Source organism: Manis pentadactyla, chromosome 6 (genome assembly GCF_030020395.1).
Source record: "Manis pentadactyla isolate mManPen7 chromosome 6, mManPen7.hap1, whole genome shotgun sequence".
In the NCBI taxonomy this organism is placed as follows: domain Eukaryota; kingdom Metazoa; phylum Chordata; class Mammalia; order Pholidota; family Manidae; genus Manis; species Manis pentadactyla.
The window spans coordinates 81,462,917-81,478,983 of NC_080024.1; positions in this window are offsets into that span (position 1 = coordinate 81,462,917).

The following is a 16,067-nucleotide window of genomic DNA, read 5'->3' on the forward strand; positions in this document are numbered from 1 at the left end:
TTTAATTTGCATTTCTCTGATAATTAGCGATGTGGAGCATCTTTTCATGTGTCTGTTGGCCATCTATTTCTTTTTTGGAGAACCGTCTGTTCAGTTCCTCTGCCCATATTTTAATTGGGTTATTTGTTTTTTGTTTGTTGAGGCGTGTGAGCTCCTTATATATTCTGGACGTCAAGCCTTTATCGGATGTGTCATTTTCAAATATATTCTCCCATTCTGTAGGTTTCCTTTTTGTTCTATTGATGGTGTCTTTTGCTGTACAGAAGTTTTTCAGTTTAATATAGTCCCACTTGTTCATTTTTGCTGTTGTTTTCCTTGCCCGGTGAGATATGTTCAAGAAGAGGTCACTCATGTTTATGTCTAAGAGGTTTTTGCCTATTTTTTTTCCGAAGAGTTTAATGGTTTCATGACTTACATTCAGGTCTTTGATCCATTTTGAGTTACTTTTGTATATGGGGTTAGACAATGGTCCAGTTTCATTCTCCTACATGTAGCTGTCCAGTTTTGCCAGCACCACCTGTTGAAGAGACTGTCATTTCGCCATTGTATGTCCATGGCTCCTTTATCAAATATTAATTGACCATATATGTCTGGGTTAATGTCTGGATTCTCTAGTCTGTTCCATTGGTCTGTGGCTCTGTTCTTGTGCCAGAACCAAATTGTCTTGATTACTATGGCTTTATAGTAGAGCTTGAAGTTGGGGAGTGTGATCCCCCCTACTTTATTCTTCTTTCTCGGGATTGCTTTGGTTATTCGGGGTCTTTGGTGTTTCCATATGAATTTTTGAATTATTTGTTCCAGTTCATTGAAGAATGTCACTGGTAGTTCCATAGGGATTGCATCAAATGTGTATATTGCTTTGGGCAGGATGGCCATTTTGACAATATTAATTCTTCCTAACCACGAGCATGAGATGAGTTTCCATTTGTTAGTGTCCCCTGTAATTTCTCTTAAGAGTGACTTGTAGTTTTCAGAGTATAAGTCTTTCACTTCTTTGGTTAGGTTTATTCCTAGGTATTTTATTTTTTTATGCAATTGTGAATGGAGTTGTTTTCCTGATTTCTCTTTCTGTTGGTTCATTGTTTGTGTATAGGAAAGCCACAAATTTCTGTGTGTTGATTTTGTATCCTGCAACTGTGCTGTATTCTGATATCAGATCTAGTAGTTTTGGGGTGGAGTCTTTAGGGTTTTTATGTACAGTATCATATCATCTGCAAATAGTGACAGTTTTTCTTCTTTACCAATATGGATTCCATGTATTTTTTTGTTTTGTCTGATTGCCATGCCTAGGACCTCCAGCACTATGTTAAATAAAAGTGGGGAGAGTGGGCATCCCTGTCTAGTTCCCGAACTCAGAGGAAATGCTTTCAGCTTCTCGCTGTTCAACATAATGTTGGCAGTGGGTTTATCATAGATGGCCTTTATTATGTTGAGGTACTTGCCCTCTATTCCCATTTTGCTGAGAGTTTTTATCATGAATGGAAGTTGAACTTTGTCAAATGCTTTTTCAGCATCTATGGAGATGATCATGTGGTTTTTGTCTTTCTTTTTTTGATGTGGTGGGTGATGTTGATGGACTTTCGAATGTTGTACCATCCTTACATCCCTGGGATGAATCCCACTTGTTCATGGTGTACGATCCTTTTGATGTATTTTTGAATTCGGTTTGCTAATATTTTGTTGAGTATTTTTGCATCTACGTTCATCAGGGATATTGGTCTGTAGTTTTCTTTTTTGGTGGGGTCTTTGCCTGGTTTTTCTGTTAGGGTGATGTTGGCTTCATAGAATGATTTCGGGAGTATTCCCTCCTCTTCTATTTTTTGGAAAACTTTAAGGAGAATGGGTATTATGTCTCCCCTGTATGTCTGACAAAATTTCGAGGTAAATTCATCTGGCCCGGGGATTTTGTTCTTTGGTAGTTTTTTGATTACCGATTCAATATTGTTGCTGGTAATTGGTCTGTTTAGATTTTCTGTTTCTTTCTGGATCAGTTTTGGAAGGTTGTATTTTTCTAGGAAGTTGTCCATTTCTCCTAGGTTTCCCAGCTTGTTAGCATATAGATTTTCATAGTATTCTCTAATAATTCTTTGTATTTCTGTTTGGTCTATCATGATTTTTCCTTTCTTGTTTCTGATACTGTTGATTTGTGTTGACTCTTTTCCTCTTAATAAGTCTGGCTAGAGGCTTATCTATTTTGTTTATTTTCTCAAAGAACCAGCTCTTGGTTTCATTGATTTTTGCTATTGTTTTATTCTTTTCAATTTTATTTATTTCTTCTCTGATCTTTATTATGTCCCTCCTTCTGCTGAACTTAGGCCTCATTTGTTCTTCTTTTTCCAATTTCGATAATTGTGACATTACACCATTCATTTGGGATTGTTCTTTCTTTTTTACATATGCTTGGATTTCTATAGTTTCCTGTTAAGACTGCTTTTGCTGTGTTCCACAGAAGTTGGGGCTTAGTGTTGTTGTTGTCGTTTTTTCCATATATTGCTGGATCTCCATTTTAATTTGGTCATTGATCCATTGATTATTTAAGAGCGTGTTGTTAAGCCTCCATGTGTTTGTGAACCTTTTTTTTTCTTTGTACAGTTTATTTCTAGTTTTATGCCTTTGTGGTCTGAGAAGTTGGTTGTTAGGTTTTCAAAATTTTGCAATTTTCTGAGGTTCTTTATGTGGCTTCGTATGTGGTCTTTTCTTGAGAATGTTCCATGTGCACTTTAGAACAATGTGTATCCTGTTGCTTCTGGATGTAGAGTTCTGTAGATGTCTATTAGGTCCATCTGTTCTAGTGTGTTGTACAGTTCCTCTGTGTCCTTACTTATTTTCTGTCTGCTGGATCTGTCCTTTGGAGTGAGTGGTGTGTTGAAGTCTCCTAGAATGAATGCATTTCATTCTATTACCTCCTTTTGGTCTGTTAGTATTTGTTTCAGGTATGTTGGTGCTCCTGTATTGAGTGCATATATATTTATAATGGTTATATCCTCTTCATGGACTGAGCCCTTTATCATTATATAATGTCCTTATTTGTCTTTTGTTACTTTCTTTATTTTGAAGTCTGTTTTGTCTGATACCAGAATTGCAACAACTGGTTTCTTCTCTCTGTTGTTTGCATGAACTATATTTTTCCATCCCTTGACTTTAAGTCTTTGCATGTCTTTGAGTTTGAGTTGAGTCTCTTGTAAGCAGCATATGGATGGATCTTGCTTTTTTATCCATTCTATTACTGTGTGTCTTTTGATTGGTGCGTTCAGTCAATTTACATTTAGGGGGATTATTGAAAGGTATGAATTTATTACATTGCAGGCTTTAAGTTTGTGGTTACCAAAGGTTTAGGGTTAGCTTCTTTACTATCTTGCTGTCTAACTTAACTCGCTTGTTGAGCTATTATAAATGCGGTCTAATGATTCTTTATTTCTCTCCCTTCTTACTCCTCCTCCTCCCTTCTTCATATGTTGGGTGTTTTGTTCTGTGTTCTTTTTAGGAGTGCTCCCATCTAGAGCAGTCCCTGTAGGATGCCCCGTACAGGTGGTTTGTGGGAGGCAAATTCCCTCAACTTTTGCTTGTCTGGGAATTGTTTAATCCCTCCTTCATATTTAAATGATATTCGTGCTGGATACAGTAGTCTTGGTTTGAGGCCCTTCTGTTTCATTGCATTAAGTATATCATGCCATTCTCTTCTGGCCTGTAGGATTTCTGTTGAGAAGTCTGATGATAGCCTGATGGGTTTTCCTTTGTAGGTAACCTTTTTTTCTCTCTGGCTGCCTTTAATACTTTGTCCTTGTCTTTGATCTTTGCCATTTTAGTTATTATGTGTCTTGGTGTTGCCCTCCTTGGATCCCTTGTCATGGTAGTTCTGTGTACCTCTATGGTCTGAGAGGCCATTTCTTCCCCTAGTTTGGGGAACTTTTCAGCAATTATTTCTTCAAAGACACTTTCTATCCCTTTTTCTCTCTCTTCTTCTTCTGGTGCCCCTATAATGCAGATATTGTTCAATTTCGATTGGTCACTCAGCTCTCTTAAAATTCGTTCCTTCCTCGAGATCCTTTTATCTCTCTCTGCATCAGCGTCTCTGTGTTCCTGTTCTCTGTTTTGTATTCCATTAATGGTCTCTTGCATCTCATCCATTCTGTTTTGCAGTCCTTCCAGAGCTTGTTTTATTTCTGTATTGTCCTTCCTTAGTTCTTGCATGTTTCTCTGCAATTTCATCAGCATGGTTATGACTTCTGTTTTGAATTCTTTTTCAGGAAGACTGGTTAAATCTATCTCCCCAGGTTCCTTCTCAGGGGAAGATGTAGCAGATGCCGAAGCTGTCTGGGTTAGTCTTGTCTGGATCATATTTTTTTGCCTTTGCATGTTGACAGGTGCTATTGACTGTCAGCTGGGAAGGCCAAACTTTTCACTTGCTACTGGCCTTTCTTTACTGGTACAACTGCAACCCCTAGTGGCTTGTGTTGTGTAATTACGTGTAGGCTGGGTCTTTGTGTCTTGCCCGGCTGGATCTCCCTTTCTGTGGGCGTGGTTTGCCTTAGGCTGTTTCTCTGCTTTCACAGCGCCCAGAGGGGTAATGGACGGCATGGGGGGGCGGGGGCAGAGGCTGGTTGGCTCTTTACCTCTGTGAGGGATCTCTGAGCTGTTGCCCAGGGGCTTAGTGCTCCCGGTTTTCCCTGTAATTTCCAGCCACTGGGCTGTGACCTGTGTTGTTTCCATCTAGCTGTTAAGTCCCTGTCCCTTTAAGACTTTCAAAAAGCACTTGCTTTTCTTTGTCACAGTGGCATCAGCTACGGAACCTGCTCAGAGGTCTTGCTGCCCTATTTCCCTAGTTTCCAGCCCTCCACGCATGCACTGTGTCTGCGCTCTGGTGCGGGTGACTGGGGCTGAGTGTTAAGCAGTCCTGGGCTCCCTCTCCCTCCTGCCAGGAGCTGGGGGGAGGTGTGCTCAGGTCCCGCCGGGCCGGGGTTTGTATCTTACCCCTTTCACCAGGTGCTGGGCTCCCACACGTGTGGATGTAGTCTGGCTGTTTTCCTGTGTCTTCTGGTCTCTCTTTTAGGATTAGTTGTATTTGTTGTATTTTCAAAAATATATATGTTTTTGGGAGGAGATTCCCACTGTCCTCCTCATGCCGCCGTGTTGCCTCTGCCCCCACTTATACATAGGTTTTAAAAAATAAATACACTTGGAACTTTTTGGAGATCTGCAACAATTTGAAAAAACATTTTCTTTTCTCTAGCTTTATTGTGAGAATACAGTATATAATACATATAACATTCAAAATATGGTTGATGATCTGCTTATGTTATCAGTGTGGCTTCCTGGTCAATGGTAGCTATTATAAGTAGTTAAGTTTCTGGGGAGTCAGGTGTTGTATGCAGAGTTCTGTTTCCTTAATGTCACATTGTTTAAAAGCCAACTGTGTGTTCTGTGCATGTGTGCATGTTTATTCTTGGGCATCATTTTTAACTAGTGATATGCAGTACTTTTTCCAATTAAAAAAACTTGGCTATAATATGGAACAGAAGGTAAGAGTGTGGTTAATGTTTAGGATAAAACAGAGATTTCCAAGAAATCTTTGAAATTAGTAGGATATTTAATACTTAGCGACAGGCATCCATTTTTGTTTACTAATACGGATATTTCAAGGGAAACATGGTGTCTCTAAATTCAGTAAATTTAGTGAACTTATTCACTAATTTAATTTATTATTTAGTCAAAGTATTCACTAATTTATTTAGTGAATTTTAAAGAACTGTATAAGACTAATACAAATCCTGTTGTTCTGGTGTAAGATGACTCAAAGAACCAGTTTCAAATGGCACATAAAGACAGTCACAACTTAGCCCCATACAAGGTCTGTCTCACGTCTTATTCTCAGTGCATTCTCCATGCCCTAGTCTCACTGTTTGACACAGCTGGGTTGAGAAAAGTCTGTGTGACAGTTTGAGGCACTGCTTGGATGATGATGTGATGATGATGATGAAGATGGAGATGGAGGGGAAAGAGAAGGAGAAGCAGCAACAAAGCTGAGACAGGTGGACATACAAGGTAAAAACTGACTCCTGCTGCCCCTTCATCTTCCCCACCCCAAGGGCCCTACTCAGTCATCAGGCTGTACCCTTGTGTATGTCATCCCCGCCCTGCTTAGAATTCATAGCTCCTCCTCCACACATAAGTCTTTTTTTTTTTTACTCTTCCCACAACTACTTCAGGGACTTTAATATTTCTTTTTTGGGCTTCCACATAACAGAATTCATTGCACTCTGGGACAGTTACTTGTTTAAAGTTGATGTCTCTCATGCTACTGTGAACTTAGGGTGGTCAGAAGAACTAATTTATTCACCCGGTTCTTTATGCACCTGTTCAATTCCCAGCTGTACAATTTGCCAGGTACAGTTTTTAGTGATTTTTATCCTTTTCCCTAACTCTCAAGTCTGTATCGTTTCAACATTCCTCACCCTCTGGTATAAATATTGTTTTTATTTCTGACTATAGTAATTATCATCTGACTCTAATGGACATATTTGGTGTGCTTTAGCATATAAAACTTATTTAAGCATGAATTTATGATTAATTCTACAAATGTCACATAAATAAATATACATAACTTCTGTACTAGTAGTCATTGAACATATTCAATAGCTGGTCTTTTCTCTACTTTTTATATTTTATATCATGGACAAACATAATTGATGTTTTCAATCTTCATTTATACAAAAACCTTGCATCCAAAAGCAGAGATACGCACATTTGTTAATAATACCCAGGTTATATTTAGGAATTTTTAAGTATCTGAAATATATTTCTCACATCTACTCCAACATTTCAACAATTTCTTAAACATTTTAATTGCATTATGATTTCATGTGCTTGCAAATAGACCTCCCCCGTATCAAAATTAAACAGACTTTATACTCCCTAGAATTTTTCCAGAACTAAAGTTAAAGGTGCAGTGCTACTTTACGCCAAATTAAAAATGAAATCTGTGTAGTCGTCTCTCTTCCAGACTTGGTATACTTCTTCAAAGAGCAATATATTTACCTACTTTTCACTTAAACCTTTTCTTGACAAATTAAGTTGCCATGCTTGATCCTACGTCTAATTTCTATATTACATTTTGTTGCTATGTCAAATATTAAAGATTTCATAACGGACCATTCTGATTTTTTAAGGTTAGTTCACAATAGGCCTTTGACCTACCAGAGGTAAAACTAATTAAACCAATCATGATATAAACAGAATGTTGAGACATTTTAAATTAATATTGGTTAATTTTAGGGCAATAACTTATATTTCCCTCAAATGACTACAAAATATAGCTCTTGACTATTTTTATTTTTAGATTGACTGTAAATAATTACAAGCAAATAAGTATGCCTCCTCCCATTTTTTTGGCATTCACCTCACCTCCCCCATAGTTTCTAGAGGTAGAAATTCTTGAAATAAATTTGGATTTTTGAAACGTAAATCATTTGTAATAATATGCCTTGATATCTTAATTATAGTAATGGAATTTTCTGTATAAAATATTACTTTTTCTTAGTTAAGAAGTCATTTGAATTTGATTTCAAAGTTGGAACATCTTTTGATAGCCAATGCTTTAAATTTAGATTATATGAAACAGCCCCAAATACACAGGGTGAAAATTTAAAAAGTAGTTTTCTATTCCCATAAAAGGTTTATTTTAGGGACTCTAAAAGCAAAAATGGAAGTATTTCCAGAAATCTACAGTACAATAATGAATATATGAACTAAACTCACTGTATTTTAGAATTATGAAAGTTTAAAAACCAAACAAGAATATAGTAGAATGACCTGTTACTGTAAAGTTTTACAACTTATATGAGATTACAAAACAGGCCATTTTTAAGAGACCTTGTTGCAAAGGTGCCTGTATTTTTTTGCATTTTACGATTTTACTGGGTCTCTTAGGTGTTTGTTCTGGGCATAATTAGGAGAATACATTTCTTTTGACAGGAATTTGTACTTAAATTTCAAAGACATAAATAAAATTTAAGGGACAAGGATTTACCTCAGGTTGTAGGAAGAATGCAAGTATAAATAAGATTAATAATATAAGCCATTTATAGGAGACAAGTATAGAGAGTAAAAATGATGCTGAGTATGGGTAAAACAATCATGATAACATTTTTATAAAGGCCTACTATTACATTAAAATATTGTGAAAATTAACAAATGAAAAAACTATGATTGAAGAAACCCTTATATTTCACATTTTAATAAAAGTTTTACTTTATAGGTATATTTAATAATATTCCAGTCATATTTTCTGAAAAATCCACCAATGTAATACTCAAAAATCTATACTTACTTTAGATTAAATATCTTTAAAATCTTTATAGAAGAGCTACTGTTGCATAAATGTCTTCTAAATTAAAATCACAATTATTAAACATGTTGAATCAAATACTTGAGTACCCTAAATTGGTAACAATTCTTTCCAAAATGAACTGTTACATATTTAAAATTTATTGTATAGTTAATATAAAATCACATTTGTTTTTAAAGGCAACTGAACTTTAAAACTGAGATTGAGTACATTATAAATACATTGTGTTAGTATAATATACAAGCATGTCGCATATGTACATTGTCTTCAACTGAAAAATGGGATTGTTTAAACCAAACTGTATATGTAAAATCCTACATTTATTTTTATTCTTCACTAATTCATATAAATATAGGATTATAAAATATTCTCATGACTTGTATCATTGGGAGGGGTTATACATTTTTTCTGCTTTCCAATTATTTATTAGATGACTTCTGAAATCTGACCTACTCTCTTCTATTTTAAGGTTTTGCCTCCTGAAGTGCTGACACAGTCATTCTGTGATAGATGCATATTTAACAACCTTTGTAGTATATTGATCCTTGGGGAGGCATTCAAAAGACTCTTTTACAGTTACTATGGTTGATATCTGGTTATTATGTGTAAAGTGCTTATATATTTGTGACTGGTATGGTTTGAGATTTTGTATAAATGAAACAGGATATTAGAGTTACTTTTCATGGTGCTTAGTCTAAATTTCCAGTCCAAAATTCCAATAATGAAAGCAGATATACTTCATACTATTATTTGAATTATACTAGGCAATAAGCCTTTTTTATTCACTAGGCTAAAGACTATTCTTTCTTAGACTTAGGAAAATATTTATGAACTATGATGATGTATCAATGACCCTTTAAAATTAATATAGTGAGTAGAAGGCAGGCACTTGTTCATCTCCTAGTAGATGGATGAGATGACTGTTTCAAGGCAGGTCACACTGATCTCAGTGGTATGGTCCAGTATATTCAGACCATTGTCTCAAAGGATTCAATCATGTTCCAGGTATCAAAAAGATGGAAGTTGCATTGTTTTTGAACTAATGGTTTAATTTTCAAGCTGTTCTGTAAGTTAACAGTCATATCCCATCAAAATTCTGAGCACGCATTTCTACAAACAGCTGCCTCTTCCCTGCCATGGTCTTCAGTCCTGGTGGCCGCAGCCTCCGCCAGCAGGAGCAGCGGAGCTGCCGGAGCACAAGTTCGGAGGGTGCAGAACTGTGCCACAGGACAGCGCCACTTGCGTGAGTGCGGCTGGGCCATGATTTTGTTTTCTTCGCACTTTGCCACTTTAGCACATTCATTCATACTTTCACTCACCTCTAATTTTCTAAGCACCTATTATATACTAAGCTCTAATCAGGACACTGGTGATACCATGGTAGATAAGACAGACAAGATTCCTGCCTTATAGATCTTTCATTCTGGGAAGAGATAGACCATAAACAAGGAATATATGAGTAAAATGATGGAATGGAGTTCGGGAGGTAGGTCATAAGAAAAGGCAAAATCAGGTGTTCTGGGAAGACCCTTTTGACAAGTTAACATTTGTTATGACTGAACCTTTTGAGTATTTGATAGAAGAACAGCAAGGTCCATGAATCACCCTTGCTGCTCTATAGAGAATGCACAGGGAAAGCTGAGGAAAATAGGAATGAAAGCAAGGAATTCAGTTCTTAAGTTATACTTTATGTATATATGCACATATTTACTTTTTTTGCTGTAATATTTTGCATGGTTGGTTTGACAGTTATGATTACTTATGCCTGATGTTCACAGCCCTATTAAGTACTTGTACTGCTCCAATACAGGTGGGGTAATTTTCCTTTAGTTCCCTTATCACTCTATCTGCTACTTGGTTTATAGTTTTAAGTACTTCAGATTGAAGAATGAGTTTTCTGTATACTGTTCATGCCTTTTTTCTGAAGACAAAGAGGCCAGGAGAGGCAGAGAGCTGTGTTGGTTTCTCATAGACCTTTCCAGGTGTTAATGGAAGCACTGTGCCTGATTCACTCTTTCCAGCAAAGGGTCATATGCTTTTCCCAAGAGAGGGACTCTTGGGCTTTGATGGGTTCTTTAGAGACAATTTTAATTATCTTCATTTAACCTGCAGCTGCTACCTTCTACTCAAACCAGGTCTCTCACGCCTCTCTTCAGCAGTTTTTCCCCACTTTCCTCCCAGGCCACATGGTCACATACAAAAAACGAGTGGAGGAGGTCTTACCTTTTGGGTCTTTTGCATACCTCTCAAACTGGGCACTTACTCCCTCAGATGGTCTTATTCTTACTATTCTCTTTGGTCTCCCCTTCTACTTAATCCTAGCACGTCTGGACGTAGTGCTACAGGTACTATACACAATATAAGATACACAATCTTATATTGGTTTCAAATGTACAACACAGTGGTTCAACAGTTACTCTTATTATTAAATCCTCACCCTCTCTAGTTCGGCTACTATCTATTGATGTAGAAAGATGTTACAGAATCACTGACTATATTCTCTATGCTTTACTACTATCCCTGTGATCATCTTATATTGCAATGGAGAATTATTGTGCTCCTTTATCCTCCTCCTCTTCCCCCTCCCAACCCGTCTAACCCCACCTCTCTGGTAAACATGAGTCACTTCTCTACGTCTGTGAGTACTGCTATTTTGTTCCTTCTGTTTTGCTTTGTTTTTATACTCCACAAATAAGTGAAATCATATGGCGTTTGTCTTTCTTCACCTGGCTTATTTCACTGCATGTCATACCCTCTAGATCCATCCATGGTGTCACAAATGGCAGGATTTCTTTCTTTTTTATGGCTGAATAATATTCAATTGCATATATGTACCACTTCTTTATGTGTTCATTAATTAATGGACACTTTAGTTGCTTCCGTATCTTGGCTATTGTAAATAATGTGGCAGTAAAACACTGGGATGCATATATCTTTTTGAATCAGAGATTTTGTTTTCTTCAGGTAAATTCCTAGAAGTGGATTGTATGGTATTTCTCTTTTTAGTTTTTTGAGGACCCTTCATACTGCTTTCTACAGTGGCTGCCCCAGTTTACACACCCACCAATGGTGTAGTGGGTTTCCTTTTTCTCAGCATCCTTGTCACTACTTGTTATTTCTTGTCTTTTGGATAGTGGCCATTCTGACTGGTGTCAGGTGATATCTCACTGTGGTTTTGTTTTGAATTTACCTGATGATTAGTGATATGAAGCATCCTTTTATACGTCTGTTGGCCATTTGTATTTCTTCTTTGGACAAATGTCTATTCAGATACTCTGCCCACTTTTTAACTGGGTTATTTGTATTTTTTTGGTTCTGAGGCTTATGAGTTCTTTATGTATTTGGGATGTTAGATCCTTATTGGATATATCATTTGAATCAGGGCACAAAGGACTTTTCTAGGCATGCTGTAACTCTGGTTATGGTAATAAACAGGTACTTTTAGCTAAATGAATGCCATTCACTACATTCAAAAAACATGATTAAAATTTCATCTAAAAAATTAACATTTACTTTGGAATCCTTCCTATATCTTTTATGTTCTAACAGTTATTATTTCTAACCTTTGGCTTGCTTATCAAAGCCAGTAAATCATGACAAACCCACACTCTGAAAAATTTATATTTTGAAGAGCCACTGCTTGAGGAAGAAAATGTTAATTTATGACAGGTTAAATATTTTCCTAGAAATATACACTGACTTCTTCCTTTTTCGAGCTTCCATAGCTTTCATAAACATTGTATGTTGTCTCCTTCTCTCCAGTTCCTATTAGGTCAGATAAAATTAGGAAAATAACCATAGTTTATACTTTGATTTTCAAATAGAGAACAAAACAAAACGCAGTATATCATGTTTAGCATTTATAGACAAGTCACAGTAAATACTAAATATAAGACAAGAATGGCCAGTCTGTGCATGTTTCAGTTCAGCTTTAGAAAGCAAATACAGGAACAATCAAAAGGATAATGGTAAAGCAATGAATACGGAGACAGTGTAAACAGAAGCATACAAGATTTACTTATGGTCAGTTGTGATGCTCCTTCAAAAGCTGGCAGAACAAAAAGCATAATGGTTGGCTGGAACAGGTCAGTTACCTTACATCTGCTATTAGAAAAACCACAAATACGTACTAACCTAAAGGTTGTATGGCTCTTGGATTTTTAGATCAGGCAGAAATTTATTTATAATCACTTCCCTTTATGGTTTTAGAATGAGTTTTTTTTTAATTTCATGTACACTGCCATTTTATAAATTCAGTAAGCCACCAACAAATTAGAAAGGTTCTTTTTTTAAAGCTTTTACACCAGTTCGGTTTAAGCTAGCTGTGGTTCATATACCAATACCAGTGAAATGGAACACTGCTGTTTACTGATGTCTGCCACTTGATACACTATTTAAAGCCATAAAAACTGCACCATCGGCCTTAAGGGCATCTTGAAGGCACAGTATGAAAATAAGATAAGCACCAGCACCAGCTTAGTTTGATCATCTCATTTCACTTCAAAATTAAAAATCAAAGTTGTAACATCTAATCAATCCTTTTGTACCCCCAAATGGGTATTTCTTTTTTCTTTGGTATCACTAATCTACAATTACAGAAAGAACATTATGTTTACTAGGTTCCCCCCTTCACCAAGTCCCCACAACATACCCCTTCACAGTCACTGTCCATCTGCATAGTAAGATGCTGTAAAATGACTACTTGTCATCTCTGTGTTGCACAGCCCTTTCCGTGCCACACACACACGATACATGCTAATTGTAATGCCCTCTTTCTTTTTCCCCACCCTTATCCCTCCCTTCCCACCCATCGTCCCCAGTCCCTTTCCCTTTGGTAACTATTAGTCCATTCTTGGGTTCTGTGATTCTGCTGCTGTTCTCTTCCTTTAGTTTTCCTTTATTCTTATACTCCACATATGAGTGAAATCATTTGGTACTTGTCCGTCTCTGCCTGGCTTATTTCACTGAGCATAATACCCTCTAGCTCCATCCATGTGGTTGCAAATGGTAGGATCTGTTTTTTTTCTTATGGCTGCATAATATTCCATTGTGTATATGTACTACATCTTCTTTAACCATTCATCTACTGATGGACATTTAGGTTGCTTCCATATCTTGGCTATTATAAACAGTGCAGCGATAAACAGGGGTGCATCTATAATTTTCAAACTGGAGTGCTGCATTCGTGGGGTAAATTCCTAGAAGTGGAATTCCTGGGTCAAATGGTATTTCTATTTTGAGCATTCTGAGGAACCTCCATACTGCTTTCCACAATGGTTGAACTAGTTTACATTCCCACCAGCAGTGTAGGAGGGTTCCCCTTTCTCCACAACCTCGCCAACATTTGTTGTTGTTTGTCTTTTCAATGATGGCGATCCTTACTGGTGTGAGGTGATATCTCATTGTGGTTTTAATTTGCATTTCTTTGATGATTAGCGATGTCGAGCATCTTTCCATGTACCTGTTGGCCATCTGGATTTCTTCTTTAGAGAACTGTCTATTCAGATCCTCTGTCCATTTTTTAATTGGATTATTTGCTTTTTGTTTGTTGAGGTGTGTGAGCTCTTTATATATTTTGGATGTCAACCCTTTAACGGATCTGTAATTTATGAATATGTTGTCCCATACTGTAGGATACCTTTTTGTTCTATTGATGGTGCCCCTTGCTGTACAGAAGCGTTTTAGCTTGATATAGTCCCACTTGTTAATTTTTGCCTTTGTTTCCCTTGCCTGGGGAGATATGTTCATGATGAAGTCACTCATGTTTAAGTCCATGAGATTTTTGCCTATGTTTTTTTCCAAGAGTTTTATGGTTTCATGACTTACATTCAGGTCTTTGATCCATTTGGAGTTTACATTTGTGTATGGGGTTAGACAGTGATCCAATTTCATTCTCTTACATATAGCTGTTGAGCTTTGCCAGCACCATCTGTTGAAGAGTCTGTCATTTCCCCATTATATGTCCATGGCTCCTTTTATCGTATATTAATTGGCCATATATGTGTGGGTTAATATCTGCAGTCTCTATTCTGTTCCACTGATCTGTAGCTCTGTTATTGTGCCAGAACCAAATTTTCTTGATTACTGTGGCTTTGTAGTAGAGCTTGAAGTTGGGGAGCGAGTCCCCCCCTCCACTTTATTCTTCCTTCTCAGGATTGCTTTGGCTATTCAGGGTCTTTGATGGTTCCATATGAATTTTTTAATTATTTGTTCCAGTTCATTGAAGAATGCTGTTGGTAATTTTATAGGGAATGCATCGAATCTGTATATTGCTTTGGGCAGGATGGCCATTTTGATTATATTAATTCTTCCTAGCCAGGAGCATGGGATGAGTTTCCATTTGTTAGTGACGTCTTTAATTTCTCTTTAGAGTGTCTTATCGTTTTCAGGGTATAGGGCTTTCACTTACTTGGTTAGGTTTATTCCTAGGTATTTTATTCTTTTTGATGTTATTGTGAATGGTTTTGTTTTCCTCATTTCTCTTTGTATTAGTTCATTGTTAGTGTATAGGAAAGCTACAGATTTCTGTGTGTTAATTTTGTATCCTGCAACATTTCTGAATTCTGGAATTAGTCCTAGTCGTTTTGCAGTGGAGTCTTTACGGTTTTTTATGTACAATATCATGTCATCTGCAAATAGTGACAGTTTGATTTATTCTTTACCAATCTGGATTCCTTGTATTTCTTTGTTTTGTCTGATTGCCATGCTTGGGACCTCCAGTACAACGTTGAATAACAGTGGGGAGAGTGGGCATCCCTGTCTTGTTCTGGATCTCAGAGGAAAAGGTTTCAGCCTCTTGCTGTTCAGTATGATGTTAGCTGTTAGTTTATCATATATGGCCTTTTTTATGTTGAGGTACTTGCCCTCTATGCCCATTTTGTTGGGAGTTTATATCATGAATGGATTGTGAATTTTATAGAAAGCTTTTTCAGCATCTATGGAGATGATCCTGTGATTTTTTGTCTTACTTTTTGTTCATGTGGTGGATGATGTTGATGGATTTTCAAATGTTGTACCATCCTTGCATCCATGGGATGAATCCCACTTGGTCATGGTGTGTGATCCTCTTGATGTATTTTTGAATTCGGTTTGCTAATATTTTGTTGAGTAATTTGAATCTATGTTTATCAGGGATATATGTCTGAAGTTTTCTTTTTTGGTGGGGTCTTTGCCTGGTTTTGGTATTAGGGTGATGTTGGCCTCATAGAATGAGTTTGGGAGTATTCCCTCCTCTTCTATTTTTTGAAAACGTTAAGGAGAATGGGTGTTATGTCTTCTCTGTATGTCTGATAAAATTCCGAGGTAAATCCATCTGACCTGGGGGTTTTGTTCTTGGGTAGTTTTTTGATTACCGATTCAATTTTGTTGCTGGTAATTGGTCTGTTTTGATTTTCTGTTTCTTTCTGGGTCAATCTTGGAAGGTTCTATTTTTCTAGGAAGTTGTCCACTTCTCCTAAGTTTTCCAGCTTGCTAACGTATAGGTTTTCATAGTATTCTCTAATAATTCTTTGTATTTCTGTGGGGTCCATCGTGATGTTTCCTTTCTCGTTTCTGATCCTGTTGATGTGTGTTGACTCTCTTTCTCTTAATAAGTCTGGCTAGAGGCTTATCTATTTTGTTTATTTTCTCAAAGAACTAGCTCTTGGTTTCATTGATATTTTCTATTGTTTTATTCTTTGCAATTTTATTTATTTCTTCTCTGATCTTTATGATGTCCCTCCTT